The 14,913-nt window shown below is 40.8% G+C and overlaps 1 protein-coding gene and 2 pseudogenes across 2 annotated transcripts in view; 1 reads left to right on the top strand and 2 right to left on the bottom strand.

Annotated features, from left to right (window-relative positions):
* The window catches only part of MDGA2 (MAM domain containing glycosylphosphatidylinositol anchor 2), a 580,635-nt gene that overhangs the window by 171,872 nt on the left and 393,850 nt on the right, over positions 1–14,913 (bottom strand). The gene's annotated exons all lie outside the window — the stretch shown is intronic.
* LOC146050871 (5S ribosomal RNA) lies at positions 13,582–13,699 on the bottom strand (annotated as a pseudogene).
* LOC146050870 (5S ribosomal RNA) lies at positions 14,624–14,741 on the top strand (annotated as a pseudogene).

Below are 14,913 nucleotides of genomic sequence, written 5' to 3'. Positions count from 1 at the left end.
TTATTATTAAAAACGGGCAAGTTTGAAATCAGCAATATCAGGAAATATTAAATTGGAGTATAACGCAGTTTCTGCAAAAAAATTAATATAGTACGTTTTATCCCGAGGAGTAAAGACTGCGAAAAAACTTTGCTTTGTAGTCTGTATCCTATCCCAAGGCTCTGAGACAAGGAGAAGACATTCATTGAAGCCTGGCAAGTTCAATTACAAAATCTGCCACAGGAAACCGGCACCAGATGGTCATGTAACTGTTAAACATTTTAGCATTGTCCGTTCTCAGACAACTTTGTGCAAGCCCTCTTGCAACTTCTACAAACAGCATTACTCTGTCTTTGTGGCCTCCTTCTGTGCTTTTCAGGAATGCTTGGTAAAACTTATTTTGTCTGCTGTGATACAGTGAACATCCAGTGGTATCTTTTATTCATTGAACATGAATCCTAAGTCGTACCCAAGGGCAACAAAATTAAACAACTGATAGTAACATAAGATATGGCTGAAAAGCTCAGAGGCAACAATGGGGATGATGCAGAATACATTTGACTTACTTTTCCACTGTGCTCCTTTCACATATAAGTGCCTCCTCTACTCCTTCTGCATGTGACTGCCTCCTCCTCTTCTACTTTCAAATATGACTGCCTCCTTCTCTCTCCTCCTTCCACATGTGACTGCCTCCTCTACTCGTGTGATTGCCTCCTCCTCTACTCCTACTGTATGTGACTGCCTCCAGTCACATGGAGGGAGAGAGAGAGAGAACATTCCAATTTCAAATAAAGAAATTGGCCTTTATTACCCCCTTTCAGATGGCAATGCCGGGTTCGGACCCAGGATCTTGATTCCGGGTCCAATCTGACACTGACCCAGGTCCATGGCTTTCACATTAAACCCAGGTCACCCATTATGCAAAGGGTCATTGTCGGGTTGGTTGACCTGGGTTATAAACTTTGGTGCCTGGGTCCAAAGTGTGGTGTCACCTCAGGTTTGAACATTAGAAATGGGTTATACTGTTGGATATATGTACTTGTGTACATGTGGTGACTAGTAGTGGCGTAAGTGCGTCTCAGCTGCTCGGAGGCCAAATAAATATTGGTGCCACCCCCATCCACCCCACACACCACCTAATATAAATATATGGATGCATGTGTGTGTGTGTGTATATTATTTGGGGCAGTACGGACGGTGTAATGGTTAGCATTACTGCCTTACAGTGCTGAGGTCATGGGTTTGATTCTCACCATGGCCCTAACTGTGCAGAGTTTGTATATTCTCCCCGTACATGCGTGGGTTTACTTTGGGTACTCCGGTTTCCTCCCACAATCCAAAATTAACCCTAGAATGTCTGTGTGTGTGAGTGTGTGTACATGTGGTAGGGAATATAGATTGTAAACTCCACTGGAGCAGGGACTGATGTGAATGTTCAAATATTCTCTATAAAGCGATGCGGAATATGTGTGCGCTATATAAGTAACTGTTAATAAATAAAATAAATAAATATATACCTAGGATTAGAACCTGTGACCTGTCTCACTGGAGGTAGACACTTCACTGATTCATACTAGGTATATTTGTTAGTTCAAAACCATTATGTGAGCTCAATCAATTTTTAATCGAATATAGCCTATTCATTTGTTCAAAATAGTGACATTACTAAGGTACTTTGAGGAGGCAACCATTTTGTTGGCTTAAACTACGCACTAAGAACCACATGAATCATATTTGCCTACTATTCTGGAATGTACTGTACAGGAGATTTCTGGATTTCAGTGGACTTCTCCCACACTTCCAGGAAGGAGAGGTTTAATAGAGGAGAAGGTTGGTGTGCAGTCTCTATGCAGGCCAGGACTGGCAACAGATATTGTGGGGTCTGATCAGCATTTTTAGAAGGGGGTGCTTCCCACACTAGGACTGGCCATCGGTGTGTCTGTCATTGATGGTCAGTATTGAAAGAGAAATGACACGTGTCCATCAATGGTTGCATAATATGCAACAGATGACCCCCAATGGTCATTCATTGCGGGACAAACAGATGATGTCGACAAAGCTTCATGGGAGCCAGAGGTGGAGATCTGCTTTGTGTCTCAGCACTCTGTAGGGGAGACAGACCCATTGAGGTTATACCATTGATGGAGGGAAACCATTGGTCCTCCCTTATCAATGGAAAAAATATTCAACAGTGACCATTATCCATCAATGATTTTGAATGGTCAATGGCCATCCTTTGTCTACACACCTACAGATGGGGTGACTTCAAAATGCTGGCTTCCCCGCACTGACAAAGACAGTGCTGTAGCGGGACATTCTTCTTAGTGAATTGCTAGGCTACATATACATGAATATTAAATCAGAACATGACCATACAGCAGTATCCTCGATTTGTTATATCCTAAGTCATAGCATTTACAGTAAGAACCAATCTTCCAGGAAACAAAAACCATCCAACCAATCAACAATCAGCAATCTCTGTCTTGTTGGAGCAATTTAAGATTTGAAACCTACATACAGATAGTGGTAGATGCTCAATTAGTTCAGTAGCATTTCCCAGGTGCATGAGGGAGGGGTTAAATACTGGGTAAGTAAAACAAGACATTTTTTCCCTCAACACACTGAGCAATGCTAGTAACCAATCTAGAACACTACATGATAATAGAATTCAGAGATATTGGTTACTGAAACCTGCAACACACGGATGACGTCTACCACCAATGAAAGAGCAGATGGCGGAACAGTCAACCTTAAAAGTCATATCCTTTAAACGTATCATAATAATTAGAATTCAAATGTATATTCATCCACAATATACACAAACATTTCAATATGAAGTAATTATTTTTGGTTATGAGAGCTGATGCATTCACATTTTCAATTTAAATGCAAATATTTTTAATGGTTTGCTCACAGATTTCTGTGTTTTTGTTTGTGGTTGGGAAAAATAAGGGATGACTAAGATAACTTTTTTTCTTCCTTTCTTTTAAATACACAGAGAGACGACAAATGTGAGTTTTCACAGTGAATGAGTAGATTAACTTCTGTTTGCAGTCTAACCAGCCTTACTTAGTGCGGCTTATTTTAAATTCACTCTACTCATTCATTTTTAGAACAAAGCCACTCTCTGTTTAAAAGGGATATTACCCATAAAATAACTTCACGCCCTGCTCTCCTTCTAGAACAAAATATATTATGGGCCGAATTAAGGGGCATGATTATTAACTATCAGGTTCTTGATCGTGCAATTAAAGATTTTGGATATGTATTTAAAAACACCTGCAGAAAGAGGGGTTCTGACGGGAGCCTCTCTGTGTAATGTGTTAGGAAAATGGTCGCTAGGTCGACTGTATGAAGGTCAAGATACATAAGGTTGACCACTAAAGGTCAACAGGGCTTAGGTTGAATAGGTCACCAGGCCTATGGTCAACAAGGTTGGAAGGTCTACGCAAGTTTTGGTCAACAATGGGAAGGTTTCTTATGGCATTTACTAAAAACAGAATATAAGAAATAGTGGTCTATAAATTAAATAATTCCTTTAGCACACTTGTTCTCAAACTTGGTCCTTAAGACCCCAAACAGTTCACATGTTCAAAGTCTGCTTTCAGAATCACAATAAAATAATTAAATCCACCTGTGGATCTTTTAAAATGGGTCAGTAAGAAATGAGTACACCTGAACACCCACTGGGCGACCTGGAAAACAGGTTGTGTGGGAGAACCTGTGTGCTAAAGGAAGTAATTAATTTATGGACCACTATTTCTTATATTCTGTCTTTAGTAAATTCCAGGTGGTTTATCTGATTAGGTATAACTGGATCTTCTCCTGTGTCAGATATAAACCTATTTGGTGAGGTTGAAAAAAAAAACATAAATCCATCAAGTTCAACAAATAAAATCTTTTAAAGGTGTAAATTGACCAGGATAAGTTTATTGACTATCTATAATAAACCAGGATCCCTGATTACCTAAAATGGTTATTCTTTATACTGTATTGACCCCTAATATACTGTAGTGGTTCCCAAACTTTTTTAAATCACGGCACCCTAGAGTATAAAAATAATTTTTCACGTCATCCCTAGGCCATAAATTTCTTATTTATGATTGAAAAGTATTAACTATTTCAGTGCCATAGGAATTTGTCAAAATAGGTCTGAAAATTGCCAAGCAAACCTTTCTATGAATGGGAATACAAACTACTTTACAAAAGATCTCCAGCAGATGGCGCTAAAAACCTGCCCAAGACGAGTCACCTACCTGGGAACATTACCACATTCCCCAAAAACAATATGCATAATACAAAAGGTGGCAAGATTCATAAACTCTAGGCGCTACTGTCAGTATACTTTCACCAGAAAAAGCTATAACATACGTCCCTTTTTGGTGATCAGATGTTGTATATTTCTGGGTTTCCTTCTGATTTCTTATGGTCCTTATTCTTCTCAGTATATCAATACAAGACAAAAAGAACACAAAAAAATACAGTGTGTAAGAGCGTTCAGATATTCACACGAGACCCCCCATAGGAATAACTTCCCAAAAGGATTTTCTGGGCGTACCCGAACTCACACTCTGTCAAATATTTCTAAGTATATAAATGTATCTTTTAATATTTTTTCTTTTTGATTTTACATCCTGGATATGTATTGATTTGCCAAGCGTACCCAAACTCACAGCTGTAATAAATTTGGTCAAGCACGTAAAGGTTTCTTTATAGGGGCATAGAGAATAATGAGCATACCCCCCTCACAGATGTAATGGATTTAACCAGGCCCATAAAGGTTTCTTTATATGGGTGTAGACCAGGTCTTGACAAGGGTGTAAACAGCCATTATTTTCTTGCTTTCATCTTAAAGGTATGTTTTTGACCCAATAACTATGAATGATTTTGCATGGATTGAACTGTTTTTAGTGTTTTGATTTTTAAACCGTGTTTTTATGGTCATCTGTAAAACTGTATAAAATAGAGAAGATTAGGTAAATTCGAATGTGCTGTCTTATTCTACCAGACAATAATATGTAGACAATATTATATATGTGTCCTCAAGTTATTCATATGCTTCCCCGATAATTCATTCTCCCAGGTCCACAAAGGAACATAGCAGGGAATGGGATGAATTCTTGAGTGATCAAATCTCCAAACTTGGTTCCCCAAACAATACAACTGACCTTTTAACAAGGCCCTATAGGCACATAAATGTATCTTTATCCCTCCTCAGATTTCTTGTAATTCCCAAAAGGTTAGGATCTCACCTGCAATAGGTGCCCTATTTGCATCATTTTAGGGCCACAATGATCCACCTCGAAGGATATCCAGATGAATCCCAGGATGATTTAAAAAACAAATTTATTACATAAAAACAGGTCAGTTGTCTGCTCTTCTCTATTATATGTACTTTTTGGGATTGGTAATCCCATATGGTAAATTTGTTGCCGCAGTCTTGAGGTGCGGGCAGGTTTCCAACCCTTGTCTTTTTATCTGTAAAACTGTGTTTACATGTGCCATTGTTTTATTTTTTTCTTATATATTTTTGGATTAAGCTTTTGCATTACTACATTCCTCCCATTTTTTCTGTATCCTGCAGCCTCCACCTCATTGTTTGGGGTGTTGTGCTTGAATAAAAAAAACTTTTTTTAATTTTTAATTCATCTGGAGCCAAAGTGTTTTTCATCCTTTCTGGATGGACTGGCTGAATACTTTGGAATTGTGAGTGGGGTACACATATTGTTACCATTGCTCTGAAGAAAAATCCATCTCTAAACACCAGGGCCACTACTAGTAATTTTGGGGCCTGGGACTGACCTTCAGTCCCCCCCCCGCACCCGTATCCGCCACCCACCCCCTTCCCTGGAACTGACCTTCATTCACATCATTACTTACCTAGCTGTGGCATCCCACATCTCCTCAGGAGCGCACACTGCAGTGCACAGTGCAGCCTGCAGAGCGCCGAGACCCTCTGTGTCCTATGCTCGGTGCTCTGCAGGCAGCACTGTGTATCGTGCATGCCTGGCTGGGGGCCGCTGGGTGGGGAGGTGGTGTGCGGGGGTGTCACTGTGGGCAGCTGCCCGGACCCCTCTAGAGGCCGGGGCCTGGGACAGCTGTACCCACAGCACCCCTCTGTTGGCGGCCCTGCTAAACACATTTATGGTCTAAGCAAAGATACCTTGATATGTTTGATATCATATAATCGAATTGAGAGTGGCCTATGCTTACTACTTCCTACACCCATATAAAGAAACCTTTATGGGCTTGGTCATATCTATTACAACGGTGAATGGGGTATGCTTATTATTCTTTATACCCCTATAAAGAAACCTTTACATGCTTGACCCCATTTATTACATCTTTGCGTTTGTGTGCCATATCCAGGGGATAAAGTAAAAAAATATATATATTAAAAGATGCCTTTATATACATAGAAACATTTGTGTTCTTTTTGTCTTGTTTTGATATACTGAGGAGAATAAGGACCATAAGAAGAAGGCAGGAAACTCTGATCACCACAAAGGGATATATGTTATAACTTTTTCTGGTGAAAGTATACTGATAGTAGCATCTTCATTTTGAAAATCTTGCTTCCTTTTGTATTATGCATAAACCTTTTTCTTAAACCTTTTAAGTGCCAATGTTGCTGTGAGAGATCCTCAAAATATCCGTCAAAAATGTAGCGTCGCTCCCAGTGACTGTTCTATATTTGGAGGCAATATTTAACTAAACTTAAATAAATTGTTTTGGCTGTATTTGTATTTATTTATACTAAAACAACAGTTGCTGTGAACGATGTTGGCATTTAGCGGATATTTTGAGGATCGTGCACAGCAATATTAGCACTCAAAGGGTTAAATTACGTCAATTTGGTGTATATGTTATCCCTAGGTTTAGTGAAGTGGTGAGAGACAGGATTTGCTTCTGTTTGTCCACATATTTTATGATTGGAAGCCATCAGCACTGGTTTTGCCTGTTACAATAACCATACACAATTTGAATTGATCCTGGATCACCAACACAGGACACCCCTGCAGGTGTCCCGAGGCACCCCAGTTTGTCACAGACCACAGTTTGGGAACCACTGCCTTAATATATTTATATATATTAATCACATGTTATATTTAATAGTGTACATAGGGGATGTGGTCAATATGCCAGCGGTCGGAATCCCGGTGATCGAAATACCGACACCGGAATCCCGACCGCCACAATGCCGGCACTTAGTCCCTCTATGGGTGTCCACAATACCCATAGAGGGAGAATAAAATAGTGTGGTGAGCGCAACGAGCCCGCAAGGGGATCCACGCCCCCCTTGTCGGCATTGCGGCGTCGGTATTTCGACTGCCGGGATTCCAACCGCCGTCATATAATACCGGACCAGCACATAGACCAAGGCTGGCCAATCCAAGAGCTCGACCAACAGTACACATTTTCCAGACCACCTAGCTGATGCACATTTTCAAAGAAGTTCGGTGTCATTCCTAAATGACACATTCCACAGATCCGCAGGTGGTCTGGAAAACATGAGATGTTGGAATGTTGGAGATGTTGGAAGATTTCGAAGAGTGATTTGACCACCCCTGGCACAGACTATTGCTACCCCACCAATTTAAGATATAAATAGTTCATGACTTGTTTTAACTCGACTGGGCATGAGAAAAATGTCTGAATGAATATTCTTTTACATAATACTATATAAAAAGAGTTGGAAGAAAATAAATAGAGAAATAATTTGTCAAAATTTCACTTGCAGATTCTCTACAAAGAATTAGAAGAGCTTCAAATTCCCACCCCCACATGCACCAGAGAATTTTCGTTCTGCAAGCCTTCCAGTAATGTATTGATATCGATTCAACTGTACGAACAAAGAATTTCATCTTCATAGGGATGAATTATGTATTTCTGTGATTTTTACATTTCTCTGTAATGTTATATATTTATTTTGTGAGATGCAGATTCAAAACCCCGTATTGTTAGTATTCATACAATTTAGGCATCATTACAATCTGAATTTGAAACCAACCCTTATACCAGGCTGCCATGCATATAGAAATCCTCAGAGAGACGAGGCAGCACTGACCTCGTGGTTCTTACTGAATAACGTTGTGAAGAAATCAGCTTTCTTAATCCCCAGCTATTCTCCAAGTTTCTTTATTTTCCAGCTGCCTTAATTATTGGCACAATCCACAATTTTTTTTTTTCCGCTTTGTCATTTCTGTCTCCCGCACATCTGTCAGTGATGGATAACTGTCAGGATTCTGCCTGTTTTACCATTATTCTTCCCTGCACTCATACAGCAAAGGAGCAAAAAAAAAGATGGAATTGTTTACACCAGGCATGTCCAACGTTGGCCTTCCAGATGTTGTGAAACTACACATCCCAGCATGCTTTGCCACATTTTTGCTATTAGAGAATGCTAAAACTATTTCAAAGCATGCTGGGATGTGTAGTTTCAAAACATCTGGAGGGCCAACGTTGGACATGCCTGGTTTACACCTTTGCAAGATCATGTTGCGCTGTAAGTGGGGTGGATAGAAAATGTGTAGAGAGTTTTTGGAGCTGGGAGCGGTGTGTTTTACTTAATACTGATGTTAATGTTCAAATCTTCTCTGCGGAATATGGGGGTTATTCTGGTTGATTCTCTCGGATGCACGTTTGCACCCTTGCGAGTGAACCAGATCCCGCCTTGCAATGGTGGTATGTCGGCCCACCATTTGCAATGCACGTCCGTTTGCACTGGTTGCAAATGGATGTTTTACATAAACATCCATTCGCAGCCTATGGGGTAACACCCGCATCATTCGATGGTCGCCAAGCATCGAAAGATGTGGAACGTGCATGCAGATTTAAGGTTGGTCAGATTTAAGGTTGATCAGATTTAAGGTTGCTCAGATTTAAGGTTGCTCAGATTTAAGGTTGCATGCACACTCAGAGGGAAGTGGGTGGGCAGCTGGCGGCCCCCCGCACCCGTGTCATCGGCCTATTACCATGAGAACACCCAGCGTTTTCCTGGGAACACCCATAAAACACTGGACAATTCCATATGGTAATGGCCATACCCGCCGCCCCCCCCCCCCATGCCCTCCGTTCGCAAGGAACAGTTTTTTCGCCATGTACACATACACCCAGTGAATGCACATGCAAAGCGAGAATTCCAGCCCTGTGTGAATGCACATGGCCTTGTGAATGGACGAGAATAAGGACCTATGTGTGGGCTATATAAATAAATGTTAATAAAATAAAAAAATATATTCTAAATTTTAGAGTGAAGGTGCCTACACACTGGGTGATCTCAAGGCATTTTCTAAGCGATCTGACCTAATCGCTTACAAAATGTCCCTACATAATCTAGTAATATCGCCGGGTGGGGCAGTGTTCTCACCGGAGAACACTGGTCCTGACAGATCACCATAGGTGCCCGCACACTGAGTGTTAGGGGTGCACAGGCACCCCCTAATGCTGTGCCCCACCCTTATGAACACCTCTGCCGCTAGCAATACCAGCAATACCCTTAACCAAAGACTTTTGCTTTTTAGAACTGTATTCCATTTAAAGAAGCGCCCAGCAATCAACTATATGTGTAATTGTACTAGACCATTGTCATATCCCTACATTCCTGCGTCATCCATATATGTGTATGACTGTATTGGCATGTACTGTTCCACAGAGTAATTAGAAGATTAAAACCGAAATAAGCAGGAGATTTTGGTGCGGCTTAGAGACTTTTTATATTGTAGCGAGTGCAAATAGATGATGGAAGACTCGCCTGATTGGCGGTGTTAGACACGCCCAATAGGTGGAGCTATGCACACTCCTTTGACGGTGCACCCCCTAATAAAATGTGCTGCGCACACCTATGCAGATCACTGAGCACACAGCTCTAACACATCACTGATACATCACTGTGTGCTGAGCAATTTTACTGAGGGATCTACAGTACATTGCTCGGACCGCTCAGCAGTGTTGCCCCATGTGTATGCCCCTTAAAAACAAAGCTTCTCAGATTTTCCTGTCCATGCAAAAAAAAAAAAGATCCTTATACAATAGTCCAACATGGGTTCCTCCAGTAGGAAATTGCCCCTTTTTTGCTTATTGCTCCTAAAGCTGGGTACACATTGTAAACAATATGCCCGATAACTATATCATTAAAGATATTTTCATGCATACCATCTAGTGTACAGTATATGTACTCTAGGGGTAATTCAGACTTGACCGCAAATTCGTTGCGGCCAATGTTCAGTTAAGATGCCTACCCATTAGAGTGAATTCCCACCTAGTGAATTAATTTGCACCCCGGTGTGCGAATAGATGTGTACAGCTGTGAATCTATGCACAGCCATGCAAATATGTCCAAGCCGCAAACCTTCGAATGATTTTTACATTGGGACAACTCATCGCAGAGCCAGAGCAGCCAGAGTCTTACGCAGTGGTGTGATGGAAAAAGGCATTTCCAGGCTGTTGCTGACGTCACACACCCTCCCCTAAATACTCAGGCACGCCTAGTGTTTTCCTACGCACGCCTAGCATAATTGGCACTCCTGCATTTTACATATCCCTCCCACTCAATGGCGATTAGCAGTATAACCAAAGGGATTGACAGGAAGTAGGTGTCTCGGGGTGGTAACTGGCCAAGAAAAATGCTGGAAAAACTGCTGGGAGTAACAGGTGAAATACAAGTGTGCCCGAACATTTTAGGGGAGGGTGTGTGACGTCAGCCACAGGCTGGATATGCCTGCATTTATGGCAGCTGCTGAGTTATAGAAGACTCTGGTTATTCTGAGCCTGGTCTGGATTACCCACTTTGATTTTCAAGCACGTTGAACTTTTTCAGGGAATGATGGCCTATACAGACAACAGATAATAGTAGTTGCTTTTATTGTACAAGAAAAAAGTTGTACTCGGCTTACACCAACAACAATACTAAAATTCGTCTTGCAGTCCAATTCATACCTTAAAAGCTATGTGATTTAGTAATTACAGCCAAGGAAATGTCAGTCTTTCAGCACTCACATTGCAGAGGGCCCAAAAGAGGTCAAGACACCGGTCCTTCACAGTCACAGTCATTATCATCATCCTCACCAATATTTACCTCTATGCCATAACACATTATTTCAGTCAGTTGTGATTTGAAATCCCATACAGCTAATGAAAATCACAAAATTAAGAATTGATGGTCTCCAAAAAACTCTAATAGTAAATGTTACGTCAGACAATATTATTATCAATACTTCTTGGCCATCAGGGGGATGCTACAAATCTCACATTTTTTTCACTTGACAAGACATTGAAAGCATATCAGTATTAGCAAGATCAGCTCCAATTGCTACACTGCACAAAAACGTTTCTTACCAAATTTACAAAGAAAGAACAAATTTCCACAATGTTTATCATGGATGATCTCTCAATAAATAAATATAGAAGTTTTGGGCATCCTGGAATGCTGCCTAATGTAATTCTCCTCGGATTACCAAACCCTATACGATTCCTTTACAATAACATGGAGAATCCCATCTGGCGCTATCCGCATACATATTTCAAAATCCTATTGCAGATTCTGTTTTGTTGGGGATGAATCAACATATAGCCTCCAATGATGTAAGTCTGGCTCTCGCTGACCTTGTAGCTAGGCCCTATGTTCTCATCAATGGTTTATTTTCCTCTGGGGACGTACTGGTGTATTCAGTACGTCCCCAGAGGAAAAGAAACCTCTATATGAAAATAGGGCCTTTCTCAGAGGTCATTATTCACTGAGAGGGGAGGCGTGTTATCTTGATGTTGGTGGAAATGGGAGTACTGTACACCTGTTAAAGAAACCATTAATGAGAACATAGGACATAGATACAAAGTCAGTGCGGTGACTGGGAGACTGACATCGTTGGAGGCTATACAGTATGTTGATTCGTCCCCAACAAAATAGAATCGGCAATAGGATAATGTAAGGTAATGTAATATTTATGTGGATAGCGCCAGATGGGATTCTCCATGTTATTGTAAAGGATGTGTGATTTCTCAACTAAGAGGAATTATATCTATCTCATTTATGCTTGACTACGGATGAGATAAAAAAAAAACAGTAATCGATGACTATAGATGGTGGAGCCCCTCTCAACTATCTTCCTTAGTTCTTGGCTCTCCATGGCTATCCTATTGTTCTCAGCAGCAATAAAATACATAGAACAATACAGTAGGGGATTAGCAGAGTAATCCTATTACTCACTTAATCCTATTAAAGGGCTAGATGAGGAGGGCTCCATCTGTATGTTATGAAATAGCTAATCAGAACCAGCGCTAGGCAAAGGCAAATTAGGCAAATGCGTAGTGGCCAGTGAAGGAGCAAGATGGTGTGTTGTAAAGTAAATTCAGGCTACTACTGTGTGACATATAATAAATATGGGGCATTTATGTGAGGAGTAAATAAATAATGGACACTACCGTCTGATGTAATGTGAATAAGGGGAACTACTGTGAGGTGCTACGTAATTAGGGACACTACTGTTAGGAGTAACATGTATAAGGTAAAGAAGTACAACTGTGGGGAGTAACGTGTATAAGTAAAGGCGTATTACTGTGGGGAATGACGTGTATAAAATAAAGGGGTACTACACTACTCTAAGCATAGCGTGAATAAGGGACACTACTGTGTGATGTAGCATGGGTAGGGGGCACTACTGTAAGGCGTAACATGAATAAAGGTCACTACTTTTCCATGAAATTTTAATAAGAGGCCTTACTGTGAGGAGTAAAATATCTACATTAAGATGAAGGCATGCTACCGTGTGACGTAAAGTGAAGAAGGTATGATAAAATGTGAATTAGAGAGAGGGATTGGCACTGGTATGAAGTATATATTGGGTAATAATTATACAAGAGTATTAGATAGACAGAACCAGCGTAGTTACTGCTTGACAGGAATATATCATGGCAGTGTTAGGCTGGTGGTGCTCCCAAAGGATGTTCAGTATTTAAACTGTGAGTCAACAGGAAGGGGGTGGTCACAAGAAAGACCAAAAAGGGAACATACAAACGGGTTTTTGGGGCACACTTGACGATAACAATAGTATAGTTGGTATAAAGATGTGATATATGGGTGAGATAAGACTTAACTTTTATTAGGAATAAACTCTAAAAAAAGGGGTGATATTTGGATGCAAACAATGTGCTACACAAGACAATACGTATTAAATACATTGTGTGTGGAAATATCACAGGATAAAAGGTTGTTAACCTATCTAAAAGGAGAGAGGGTCCTTGATACAATTGACAAAGTAAGCGCAATGTTTAAGATAAATACACAGATACCTGTAGCAAACAGAGGGAATCCCTGTTGTTATCCAAAAATTGTTTAATTAGTGACAATATATAAGGAAATTATACAAGGTACAGGTATATGATTGTGGATGCTTGACACACTGAATCACAAGATTTAAGAGATATATATCGATCTATCTCCGTCAAAAGTGGGAATTATTGCCCGGAAGTGGGAAATAGTAATGGAAGGTCACTGCCTGACAGTAAAAAGAAATAGTAAAGATTTAAGAGTGTGAAACTTGCAGAAGCATATAGAAAGATTAGTAAGATTGAGCTGTATTAAGAAGGTGATCTCCTGCTGCAATTTAATTACAACACCCGGTATTCCCAAAGAGTCTTCCCAAAGGTACTAACCGGGCCCAACACTGCTTAGCTGCTGAAATCGGAATGGGTTCAGGCGATCCAGTGTGGTATGGTAGTAATATTTAGAACATGCGAGAGGGATACCAGCGTTTGAGGCTCAAATGAAATAAGGTGCTTCTGCTGTCAGAAGTGCCGTTAATAGTCCACCCTGGTGCTCACCTGCATTGCAGGGGGGATGGATACGACGCGACTGATGAGAGAGCACTGAAATGAGGAGAAAATAGCGAAAAAGACGGGCTGGTGTCAATAATGCAAACGCGCTGTTAAACAGTAAAAATTTCTGATCCTGATTGCATGCATACTTTATTGTGATTGGCACGTAATTTACTGTAATTATCTTCTCCCCCTTTTTTCCTTCCCCATATTCTGTGGATATCAGCACAGAACTCTTTACACAGTCTGTACCAATATCTGCTTTTTTTGAAATACACTGCAGATAAAAATCGCTCCATCTGTCTTTGCAGCGTACAGACTGGGCAATCCAGCAATAAATCTCCTCAAGGTAGCATCATAGCTTCTGTCAGAAATTACCATCTACTGACATTTGTGGGGACTAAGATGTACCACTCATGAGGATACAAACCCCAAATAAACTTGGGTACGATCAATTCCCGTCATCTTTAATAAACCTCATCCCATTTTTCAGCAATAATACTGCCAGTCACAACATCGCTGGTTGTGCTGTCCTTAGTATTTAATTTCTTCTCCTTCTGGGACAGGATCAGCAATCAGTGACTCTCTCATTCATTATTGGACACCCAAGGTGGATGATGGACAGCAGAGGTCAAGGTTTGCATTATTGACACCAGCCCGTCTTTTTCGCTATTTTCTCCTCATTTCAGTGCTCTCTCATCAGTCGCGTCGTATCCATCCCCCCTGCAATGCAGGTGAGCACCAGGGTGGACTATTAACGGCACTTCTGACAGCAGAAGCACCTTATTTCATTTGAGCCTCAAACGCTGGTATCCCTCTCGCATGTTCTAAATATTACTACCATACCACACTGGATCGCCTGAACCCATTCCGATTTCAGCAGCTAAGCAGTGTTGGGCCCGGTTAGTACCTTTGGGAAGACTCTTTGGGAATACCGGGTGTTGTAATTAAATTGCAGCAGGAGATCACCTTCTTAATACAGCTCAATCTTACTAATCTTTCTATATGCTTCTGCAAGTTTCACACTCTTAAATCTTTACTATTTCTTTTTACTGTCAGGCAGTGACCTTCCATTACTATTTCCCACTTCCGGGCAATAATTCCCACTTTTGACGGAGATAG

The sequence above is a fragment of the Crinia signifera genome, chromosome 12, assembly GCF_055691185.1.
Source record: "Crinia signifera chromosome 12, ASM5569118v1, whole genome shotgun sequence".
In the NCBI taxonomy this organism is placed as follows: Eukaryota; Metazoa; Chordata; class Amphibia; order Anura; family Myobatrachidae; genus Crinia; species Crinia signifera.
This window is presented reverse-complemented; position numbering and strand designations above follow the sequence as displayed.